Consider the following 12,838-nt stretch of genomic DNA (forward strand, 5'->3'; position numbering starts at 1 on the left):
TCAGTTTTTAACGAACAGATTAAATTTTCTCCTTCTATACTCAAGTTACAATGAAATCCAGTATAGGGTTCTGACTTTTTATTCCCTTCCTTCCTATCTTGCTTCTTTCCTTTCCCTTTCTTCTATAAATGTCTATTAAGCATTGCCATGTCCCATGTATTCTAGATTCAGAAGATTCAAAAGTGACCAAAACAAAAGAAAATCCCTAACTTGGTGGAGATTAAGTCCTGGTAGTGGAAGCAAACAAACAAACCAACAAACAAAAACAAGATGAATGAGTAAAATAAGTAAAAAGTGAAAAAAAAGCATCATATGTGAATTGAAATTTTAAATTGAATGACCAAGGAAGTTCTCATTGTAATATTTGTATAAGAACCTGCAACATGGGAGTGAGATATATTTGATAAAACAATATATGGGCAGGGACAAAAGCAAGTAGAACAGCCTCAAAGCATGGGCATGCCAGACTTTCTTAAGGCAAAGTGAGGAGGTCAGACAACTATAACAGAATAACAAAGATGGAGGTCAAGGAGACGGTCAGAGAAATACCAGATCATACTGGCCTTCTAGAGACTGAAGCTTTCCTTCTGAGATGGGAATCCCTGTAGGATTATGACTGCAGAAATGACATGATCTGATTTACAATTTAACAGAGTCACTCTGGCTGCCTGTTAAGGACAGAATGAAGGAAGTAAGGGCCCAAGAAAGGGAACCCCGCAAAAAACTACTGCAATAGTCCAGGCAGGAGAGAAGATTTCAATGTAGAAAGTAGCAATGGAGGTGGTAAAAAGTGTTTGGACTCTGTATGGTGACTTCTCTTCCCCAACCTTCTTTGCCAGTGCTCTATTGGCACTACCATAGTCTAAGCAGGAAGAGAGAGGGGAGAGTCAAGGGAATAGAGGGGTTCTAATATTGTAATGATGGAAGTTAGCTTCTTACTCTGCACCAAGAGAAGGTGATAGCTGATTTTTTTTTTGTTTTGTTTTCTTCTTTAAGCCACCTTTGAGAACTCCTCAAGAGATTCCTGCTACTCCATTGTTCTAGATAAATGTATTTCCTTTCCTGGTGGGTGGTAACTCTTGAAATACTTTTGTGCTGCTTTCTGATAAGTTCTTCCCACTTCACCAAGCAGCTCTACTGGGCAGGACTCAAGAAAACCCTACATCACTCCTATTTGCTCATGTTTCTATTTGTCCATATCTGGTTTATAGGAGACACTGCATCCCTTCTTCCAGCAAAATTTTCAAACGTATGCGAGATACATTTGAAATGCATTGCAAATATTAGAGAGCTCTCCTCTCACCTTCTGCTAAAAATAGCAACTGTGCCCTGCTGATATTACCACCCCACCCTCTGTCCCTGAGCTTAGCACATGCCTAGACCAGAGGAGATACAAAGGAGACTTCATTCACTTAAAAAAAAATTGACTATAGGATCAATTATCAATCATAAAATCAGATGTTGTTACATTTCTACAAAAAGATTTGGCCATTGGCCTATCATTAGTGTAATTTGAGTTGCTTTCTAATAGCCAATTTTAAAATACTAATTAACACTCACATTGTTAGTTTTGTGAATTGGCCATCCATAGTTGACATTACTCTGTGACACAGTTTAGGCATGTGAAGTATTATTTAAGGCCATGCCTCAAAGCAGAGTTCATTTTGTCTGTTTGGAGATAAAAACCATAAACTTGACCTAATTTGAATCAAATGTTCCCACAAACCAAAGAAAATGGATACAGGATTTGTATAATAAACTATATGTTTATTTCTCACATAATTAGCTATATTATAGTTATCTACCACAGACTTAAAGGATTACAGAGTCATGGTTCTAAAAGTTACTTAGAGAATATTAATAGCAAATAAGATATTGGCTTATGGAAAGTCACATAGTAGTTAGTAGACCTGGGAAAACACAGCTATCTCAACGGTAGCCCAGTTTTCTTATTACAGTGTCTCCTGATGGATATGTAAAACATACGTATACCAATGTTTATTTGGGAAATTACTAAGAAAATACAGTAGAATTTCACAATATTAACTAGGGGAGGCTAGAAGACTTTAGCAAAAATTAAAAAGGCCTAATTCTAGGAACCAAAAAAGCGCTAATAATCTACAGGTCAAAAACAAACAAATGAGGAATTACATCTGAAGTGAAGATGAAGAAAATGGTTGTGGATCATGAAAAAGAAATGGCTTTAAGTGGAAATCCAAAGACAAAATACAGAGGATAAAAGGGTCTGGAAACTTTATAAGTCCCATCTTGAGAAATTTAAATACAGGAAGGAAAATCTGAAAAAAGAGTTGAGGAGGATCTTAGACTGGTCTAGCTCCATTTTACGTATAATTAAAATATCTGAATAACTACTATACAAATTGGCTTTTTTCTAAACCTCTATAATTTTTCCAATATTTCATTATTTTTCTTATACCCTATTTTCCTATACTAAAACTCTAAGAATAAATAGGTCATATGTATATGTTTCAATACCAGCAAAAGAAACCTATGCTGTGATTTTATTCCACAGTTAATTGGGAAAAAGAAATTTTCAAGACCTTTTAATATTCAGGGGTGAGCTGTGAAAGTCATAGGAAACAGGACTCAACTATCGAAAATTTAGGCTGGAAGCTAGAAGATCTGCATTCTAGTTCCAATATGCTGATAACCACCTGTGTGACTTGAATAATCATAGTGTCTATGTTCCTTAGTTCATTCATTAGTGGATAAGGGGATGGAACTTAAGGTTCCCTATGATTTTACTCATTGTAACCGGAGTAATGTACACCATATTAGCATTATGTGTTAAAATTTATTGACAAAATATCCAGCCTTTCTCAATATGACAGTTCTAAGTATAAGCATTTTATTTGTTTGTTTATTTGAAGTGTAACACTCTTCCCCAATATATTTCCTACATTTGCAAAATTTACTATGTTAGATACTTCTTTGTTGAAAATAGCTTATTATGACTTGATATGTTCAAGGGAATTTTGCCCTTTTCATTTCCAATTCTCCTTCATCCGCCCCTGTCTTCATCTGCCTTGACAAAGAATTTAATTTATCTTCTATCATTTATTTGTTCCCTCCGCCAAGATTTCCTTTTTATATAAAGGAAATAAATATTATATGCACTATATAACATATCTATTTTATTTTCATAGTTCTATCATTATTTTAACAGTGTTTTAAAGGTCTACTTTAAGATAAACATAAAGGTTGAAAAAAACCACGAAGTATCAGGAATTCTTAGCCCATTTCCCCAACCTGTAAAGTGACACTGGACAGGACAGTGGGCAGTTTTGAAGACTAAATATGTACGTCTGAACAAGAACATAGCACAGTGAATAGCACTCAGTAGACCTTGTTCTTTCCTAGTCATAAAAACAGCCAGGCAGGAATCCAGTTTTTAAAAAGTGGGATTAGTACCCTATCACTAAATCTCAAGAAGTTCAGGAAAAGAGAGTTTACAACATCAGTGTTCTGAAAGGTGATCCCCTATTAAGGTACAATTGTCTTAACTTTTCATACTATTTTTTCCCATGATAAGTATTCATCTGATCTTACTTTTTCATATAAGAGCTTAAAAAGAAACGTCTTGCCCGTTTCTGTGCTAATTAATAAAGCTTTCTTCACTATCAACCTGGTCTTTAATAAGAATAAAGACAGACAGGTCTTGAGCCTCTTTGGCTTGAACTAATTGCCAAGCATTCCTTTATTTGGTTCTTGCTCAGAGAAGGGCAATAACCAGGACAGAGACCTTTAGCTTTTCCTTGGAAGCTACTAAGTGATGAGCCTGAGTCTGGTGGGGGAAAGATTTTACCCGACTAGTTGAGCTGAGCCTAGGGACTTCTTTTAAGCAAGCTCCCACTATGATTTCTCACAGCATCCCTGGGATTTAACCAAAATGCTAGAGACTGTCACTCACAGGGGATGTAAAAAGGTTCAGGACGTTGGGAATTTTTCACTTCCTTGCCTGTGAAAGTGACAGTGTTCTGAGTTGCCTCCAGTTTACCAAAGTTGATAATTAACATTTCAGCTATGGCTAACTAAAAAAAAAATTGACCAGAAAATGCAAAACTGATTAGCATGCCACCAGTGGACCAACCTGCTCATAAGGAAAAAGTTTTGTTTGAATCTTTTTGGACAGTCATGAAAACTTTCCTACTCTCCAAAATTGCACTAGAAACAACATGTGAAAATCGAAGGTATGAATCCACAATGATAATTTGCATTTTACACACTTTCACATGAATGTCCCAAAGGCCTCCAAAAACATAAATTAAATTTCATGGATCTCCTCCAAGGACACATTTATTATTGTTTATGCAAACAGATTTGGAAATTGAGACATAAATCAAGAGAAAAAAAATGAGTTGGTTAACAGGGAGCATCAAAGCTAGAATTCAGTTTCAAGTTTTAAGCATTAAACTACATAAATACCTCACCCTGTGGTAAAGATATAAAGGGAAAAATATATTAAATTCATTTGTATATTATTTTAATAAGGTGCATGCCTACATTTCAAAACTTGTCTTGCTAAAGATTTATAATTTATACAAAAAATCAAGCAGAAAAAAATGTTTCTTGTTACAGTGTTATTATCTTCTTTGTTTCTCCTGAATTTTCTTTCAACAGGTATCATATGGGTCATTACCATACATAAGGCACTAGGTTGTTATGATACACAGTATAAACGCAACACTCTTGAAGATTTTGCCATCCATTTGTACAGAATGGCACTCAAGCCTGGAAAGTAAAAATCTCCATACCAGCCTATGATTAAATGTAAAATATGTGCAAAGATTAGTGCCACCAAGAGAGATTCCTGTGACTGAAGTCATTTCAGAGAAGGCTTTGTGAAGAAAGGGGGGAACTGAACATTCTCTTGTAGAACATGCCAAAAGAGAAAGGGGTGAAGAAGAGAGAATCCCTGTTAAAAAGTAAAAGCTAGGGGAGGTAGAAATAAACGTTGCATGCTCATAAGACAATAAAAAGGTCAGTTTGGAATGTTTGTAAAATTACCTGAGCAGTTTGGAATCTGTTTATGCCAGGAATTTGAACTTTATATTATAAAATGTATTTTTTCCAATTGCCTAATTGCCAAAGAGACCTAAAACATATCCTTGCTTTTACCATTCTCTTCAAGACCAATAGCCTAATGGGTCAAATTCTTCCCTTGAATGTCTTTAGGCAGAACATAGTATTTCTTTTTTTTTTAATTTTTTTTAACATTTATTTATTTTTAAAAGAGAGAGACAGAGCATGAATGGGAGAGGGGCAGAGAGAGAGGGAGACACAGAATCCTAAGCAGGTTCCAAGGCTCTGAGCTGTCATCACAGAGCCTGATGCAGGGCTCGAACTCACAAGTGGTGAGATCATGCCCTGAGCTGAAGTCAGATGCCCCACTGACTGAGCCACCCTGGTGCCCCCAGAACATAATATTTCAAATCAATTGTTTTGCCACCTGTTTGCAAAGCCATTTCATTTCTCACATCATACTTCATTTGAGAAAACTAGAAGTCATTGAATCCTAAGTGTCCTAAGAAATTAAATCCAAGAATATATATGGAAATGTCCACAATGCATATTATCTGTAGGTTCTAGCTCCAGCTAGGCCACAAACCAGAGGTAGTCCTTCAAAGCGATCCAAACTAGGATTCTGGAGTCACTCACATTTGAGGTAATTCCACAGTGTCAATCATTACCTGTATGATCATTCATTGTTTTTAAGCCTCTGTGTCATCATCTGTAAAATGGGGGTATGATAGCCCTTCATTTTAAGTTCATTTATTTATTTTGAGAGAGACACAAGGGCGTGAGAGGGGGAGGGGTAGAGACAGAAGGGGAAAAGAGAATCCCAAGCAGGGATTCTCCATGCTGACAGTGCAGAGCCCGATGCGGGGCTCAATCTCATGAACAGTGAGATCGTGACCTGAGCCAAGAGAAAAAATTGGATGCTTAATTGACTGAGCCGCCCAGGTGCCCAGATAGTCCCTCATTCTTAAGGTTGTTTACTCATTTAATTTTTTCAACAAATGTTTATTGAACACTTATTATTTTAGGGACTCTTCTAAGTGCTGGCGATACTACAGTGAATAAGAGAGACAAGGATGTTTGGAAGCTGTAAATAGGACAATTCCCATAATGCATCTGGCAAAATACCTAGAAAATAATGAACAATCAATAAAGGTTAGCTATTAAAACTATCATGAGCTACGATGACAGAGTATATGATGCAATACACTTTCTCAAAGACTTTGCCATCCATCTGAACAGCATGGCACTTTGCCATACGCCTTATGAATTTAAGCAAGTCTTTTTACTTCTCTGAACCTCATATTCCTTATTTTTAAAACAAGAAAATTAGGACATAAGATTTCTAAAACCTTTCTAGCTTCCACATGCAATGCGTCTATAGTTGATAAGCTCTCTTGAGTCTTCTGGGAGACACCGGAAAAGAAAGGGGGTGAGGGAAAGAAGACAATCCCTGATCCACAGAAGCAAAAAGTTACAAAAGTTTTTAGCACATTTCTTATTATATTAAAAAAGGGAACATACTGCTTGCTATTAAATCAGAACATCCACAAAGAATGAGAGTGATAGACAATGCAGGCAATACCATCACATTTGGTAGGGATTTATTATTATTTTGGTTTTTTTTTATTGTTTTTGTTTTGTTGTTTTGTGTTGTCTTGTTTTTTTTGTTGTTGTTTAAAAGATTAGGTGGACGTGGTATAATTTCTTGGAAGTATCTGTATCACTGATAGCCAGACCATGGGCATTTGGTCCAATTACAGGTTCTAGAATAGCAACCAGTTCATGTCATATATGAAAGAAATTCAGAATCCACCATCTATCTATATCTGTATCTTTATATATATATACATATATATATATATATATATCTTTATATATATGTGTGCATGTGTGCATGTGTGTGTATAGATATAGATATAGATATATAGATATAGATATAGATACAGATACACACACACACACACCAACCAAATGTTTCCAAGTGAATTGTAATATTGCCAGTTTGCTCGTCTTGCAGAGACTCTTCATTTGAAGTCTCAAGCACAGTAGAACTTAGTGAAGACTGCTTTTCTTCGGCAAATGGAGGTTTAGTGAGACATTCAGAGACATTCATGAACTCTGGGTCAAACCAACCAGTTCACTGACTTGTCACTTGGTGAAAATTTGTTTTTATTCACTCAACATTAGACCTTGAATCAGTAACAGGGACATTGATTTGTTATCTAAAAAAATGAAGAATCGAGAGGACTTCATGCATGACTCACCTTGCTTTCAAAATGTGAAGTAAGTTTGGTGATAAAATTAGTAGTATTAATGGTAGAAGCTACCATTTCCTGAGGGAATGTTAAGCCAGGAAATTTGCTTATATAATTTCATTTAATCCTCACAATAACCCAATGAGCTAGGCATTATTCTTTCTATATTTCAGATAAGGAAATGACTCAGAGAGTTTCAGTAACTTTCCCAAGGTCACACAGCTAGAAAGCAGCAAATGGAACCTGAAAATTGTCACTCTTCTTTGTTAGTGATGGATGTCAGACAACTATACTGGAACCTCTTTAGGTATAAAAGTGATTCAAGAGAATGTAAATGAGTCATCCCTGGACTTCTTAGCAGAGAGACCTTCATTTTTTGCATTTACATTTCAAAAGACTACATGATAAAGAAGTCATTTGCTATTGCTAGATAAGTGCTTCTTCAAACAAGAAATTCAGAGCCCATTTAAAAAAAAATAAAAGAAAAAAAGAAAGAAAATGTACCAGCTCTAATTTCCTCTCCGTATTAGATGGCCACAAAAGACACTTAACAGTTCTGGCATTAAAGCAGGCTTCCCGGCATTATTGCAATCTCTAGGAGTTTGCATTTTTAAACAGAAAAGTTGCCTCTGTGACACAAATCACAATAGTCTTCAAATTTATAAAAAGGGAAGGCCTTGCTTTGATTCCCTGTTATTAATAACTTTCTGGTATATGCTGGACTGTATATATTTCCTTTTATTCCCCACTAGAATGTACATCTGTTGTAGCAGAGACCTTTGTCTTCTTTCCTCTGTAACCTCAGTGCCTAGAAGAGGACCTTGGCACAGTAGATATTTACCCTATATTTCTTAATCAACAAATGAATGAATAAATTAATATGACTTGAAAGTAGGCTGAAGATAAATGCTCTCCAATTTCTTTTTGGTCTTTCCTGAAACTGTCGCACAACTCAGGAGCTAAAGTCCTCTGACCCGATCATCTCACCTGCTTATCTGAAAAGTTTACATTTTCATAATATTTAGGACAAGTACGATACTGTTTCAAGCATTTCATTATGAAATCAGAAAAGCAAGGAATCTAAAAGGATTACTAGTATCTAAATCATATCAGGGGAAAAAAAAAACACCAATTCTAATGTTTCCTACTTCAAAGCCTTTGCTTCATAGGTCTATATGTAATATGTGCTTTATCAGTTTTTAAAAACAAGTGATAACAGCTACAGCCTAGTACTCAAGTAGCTTAATCAACCCCTGGGAAGATTTATTTTTCACCTCATCCTATTGCTTTATACTGAGAAGCCTTTACAGTACTCTTAGAGCTGCTAAAACTCCCTTAAACTACTCCGTAGAGACAACTACCAAGATGATTTATGTGGCAACCTGCTTATTTGTCTTCCTGGCAACCAAGGGGCTAAACTTTAACTGATAAAGTAAGTCCCTTTGGCATTTGGAAACTTACTATTAGTGGAGTTATATTGTTCCCTCCCCTCTAATTTCTGCTTCAGCCTCTCTAATAAGAACTTCTAGCTTGTTAGAGGTATTACAAAAGAACTCCATCCTTTTTGTACCTCTTCCTTCTCCTATCCTAGGACAGTCATGACTGTATAAATGAAGGTAATGATAGCTACCACAACAAAGAAGCCTTCAACTTTCAGTGGCTTAGCACAATAGAAATTTCTATTGCACTCACATAACAGTTCAGTGTCCTTGGTCCTGGCTGGAAGGCAACTATTTTTCATGTATTGATTTAAGGACCTACGTTCCTTCCTTGTGTGGTTCTACCACTTGTTAGAGTCCTGCAAGTGAAAAAAGGTGAAGAAGGTAAAACATGGTCGAAAATTGGCATATATCCTTTCCACCAATATTGCATTGGCAAAATATAGTCCTATGACCACACCTAGAGGCAAGGGATAGGCTGGCACACATCACCTCCAGCTGGGAACCTTGCCAGAGAAAAATTTACAACAAAGAAGGAAAACAAAATTCTTTTTTTTTTTTAATTCTCACTGTGCCACAGTGGGACTGGGATGCTGTCTTCCACTGAGGAGGGCATATTGTTGAATTACAGGCATCTTTTTGCAGATGCTATGGTTCTCTTCCTCACTGATGCTCTGTTACTGGAACTACCCACTCCTGGTTCCCTTCTGAGTTGTGGTAAGCCCTCAGGACAGTCTCTTCCCCTGAAGAAGAAGCTGATAGTTGTCCAGTTACCCTACTTATTGAATGAGTAAGTTCAAATCACAAGAAGGTCAAATAGGAACTCATCCGCCCTCAAATTCAAGCTCATTCTACCATCCAGCTTTACCAACGATACGCTTGGTATTTTTCTAAGTTTCTATATGACAAGTAGATCAGTCAGTAGGGGGGGACAGAGGGAGATAGAGTTAAATAAGATAGATGTATACAGTGTAAAATGGCTCAAAAGTAGTAGGAAAATGGGGTAAGAACTTCACAAAGCCCTATAACTATGCTAAGGGATACTTAGATTTATCCTAAAGTAATTTTACTAAAAATGATGGTTCTTTTTTGCACTTTTTGAAATGTCATAAAGGAATTAATCACAAAAACAATTGTGAACATTTTAGAAAAAAAAAATATTACATCCTTAAACTCTCAAGTAATCTAAATTCTTGAAATGTAAATAGGCTTCCCAAGATAAACCTAAAGGCTGAATTAGAAAATATTTAATGAGCAAATATTTTTTAAATGTTTTTAATGCTTGTTTATTTTTGAGAGACAGAGCACAAGTTGGGGAGGGACAGAAAGAGGGGTAGACATAGACTCTGAAGCAGGCTCCAGGCTCTGAGCTACCAGCACAGAGCCTGACATGGGGCTCAAACTCATGGAGTGCAAGATCATGACCTGAGCCAAAGTCAGATGCTTAACCAACTGAGCCACCCAGGCACTTCATTAATGAGCAAATATTTTGACTCCTCTGAACTTGATATCAGCCATTGTTCATTCTCTTTGGTGGATTTTCTAAAAGGTCTTATCCCCACTCTTCAAACTTCAAGGACCTATCACTCTGTCTCCTCTCTTCAAATTTCAAGGATCTCTCCAGAGTGCATCAACCCCCATCCATGTGTGGATCACGTACTCAATTTCTTTTTCAGTCATGTGTCACTATCAAAGTCTGTACTGTGTGGTCTTTCAAAGTGTTCTGGGTGGGAATTCAAGGGAAAAAAGGCAACTTTCTAAGGAAGCACTGGAGTAGTTTGGCATTGAAGACAGAGACAGACTGCAGAGAGAATCAAGCAACCAGTATGTCTTGCTGATGCATTTATATACAACCACAAGGTTAGTACCATAAGCCTTAGCCACAGGGGCACTGGGAGTTGCCTTCAGCTTTTAAGCAGGCTAGCACACAAGCTTTTAACTAGCTAAGGAAGAATGAGTTTGCTCTAACCAAAATGTGAATATGATATTACATGTGAGGTAGAAAAAATATCTTAAGCCATGCGTGACCTCTTTTGTCTCCTGTCTGTTGTGGAGTCAATGTTTCACTCACGAACAAAGAATCACAAATAAAATCCTATTGCTGTCAATATGCAGCCATTTTTGAAATGACCATTTAAACAGCTATTTTCTTCTCTTTCGTCTGTAGTAACAATGCTTAAAATAAATTGAAGACTTCAATACAATCCTATTTTATTTCCCTCTGCAGGAGAATCTTCAAGTATAATATAAAATTATATCTACACCGATAAGGTTTAACAGATACAGTTAGTAACATCAAATTATGGGTTTATCAAGAACATTATTTAGAAATATGTACTAATAATGATTGGTTATTTAAACAGGACACTAGTGAAGAAAGATAAAAGTGAGGTATATAGTGTATTGTGTATATTCCAATCTAACTTTAATTATAAATTATAGATTCCATGTTTTAAAATTTTTAATGTTTATTTATTTTTGAGAGAGAGAGATAAAGAAAGAGAGAGCATGATCAGGGGACAGGCAGAGAGAGAAGGAGACACAGAATCCGAAGCAGGCTCTAGGCTCTGAGCTGTCAGCATAGAGCCCGATGTGGTATTCAAAGTCACGAAGCGGGGAGATCATGACCTGAGCTGAAGTCAGAAGCTTAACCAACTGGGCCACCTGACCATACCTAATTTGTAGATTCCAAATAAAAACCCTGAAGAACTCAATAACTGTCTGGCTCATTGATTTCCATCACATCCTCATATACAAAGAATTTAGGAAGTTAATTCATGGAATGTTAGGACATTATGGAGTTCCCTAAATCTTTAAATAGTGGTAAGATTTTATATCACCATTTTAGGGAATCTCTCTTCTGGTTTATAAATACCAGAAATTCAATCATGTGCAATTCATTCAATCCTGTAAAAAGTCAAGTTAGATGTTTCTTGATTTTCTAGAATAGACTATTAAAGTCTACTACTGAGGGAAAAAACATGCTTTGGACACATATTCTAAATTTAAAGACCCTCCACCTATTGTGGTCAGCCACTTCTGGTCAGGGCTTACATAAAGACACTATACCCCATCCTTCTAGTCCTTTGGAGAGCAAAAGAGTAGTAAACTTTGAAGAGAATCAACTTTTTCTTCTTAATGACTAACATGGGGAGAAGAGATAACTTCAGACTTGGGTTATATATCCCATTCCTACAGGACTGGAGACTAGACCATCTGGCCTCCTATCAGAAATTCATAAAATAGACACCATCTTTGGTTTAAAATTTACACAGCATCTAAACTAACAGACCTGATACTGCTGATACTTGGGGGTAGAAGCAGGAGGGAGAAGCTATAGCTGGGAGAATAAGGACTCAGGACCTAGGAAGGGGTAGACATCAGCCTGCATTTCAACCATGTTGTTTGGTAAGAACATGAATATCTATGAGTTATGTGAAAAGTGGCCAAAGCTAAATCATGCTGCCAGTAACTAGCCCAGGAGGGCTGACCACCAGAAAAAAGATCCCATGAGCAAGACCCTGTAAAGGAAAACATCCAATACATGGAGAGGAAAGGAAACTGGAAAAGTTTCCATTTGGAAACTTGGTGAGCCAGACCCTCATATCCTACTCCAGAGGCAGGGGTTTTCCTCGAAGAGGCCTTCATAGGGTCTTTGGAAGAAACCACAATGTGCCCCAATAAAAGCTAGCATTTGGATGTTGGTTTCACAGAACCAAAGAGCTATTAGTCACTCTCAGATTGAAAATATGTAACAAGCAAAATGGAAGGGGGAAGCCATATTATCAGGAGTAATTACAGAGTGCAGTAACATTTGTTTTCTTCTCACTGCTTCCCACCCTGCCTTCAGAGGAGGAAGTGAAGGAGGTTGAGTGTGAGGGAGCATAACATGCCTTCCATCTTATCACAAGCCACAGGAACCTCTGGTGTAACCCTTTTGGAGTGGGTGAGAGCATGGGAGATTGAAGATAAAATGGAAATATTAAATTCAATATTACTAACATTGGTAAAAAGGTTAATCTCTAATATATAAAGAGCTCTTAAGGGGAAAAAAAGGTAAATTGAAAAAATGGGCCTTTGTCATAAAATTAGAATTTGATT

This window comes from Panthera uncia, chromosome C2 (genome assembly GCF_023721935.1).
Source record: "Panthera uncia isolate 11264 chromosome C2, Puncia_PCG_1.0, whole genome shotgun sequence".
NCBI lineage: Eukaryota > Metazoa > Chordata > Mammalia > Carnivora > Felidae > Panthera > Panthera uncia.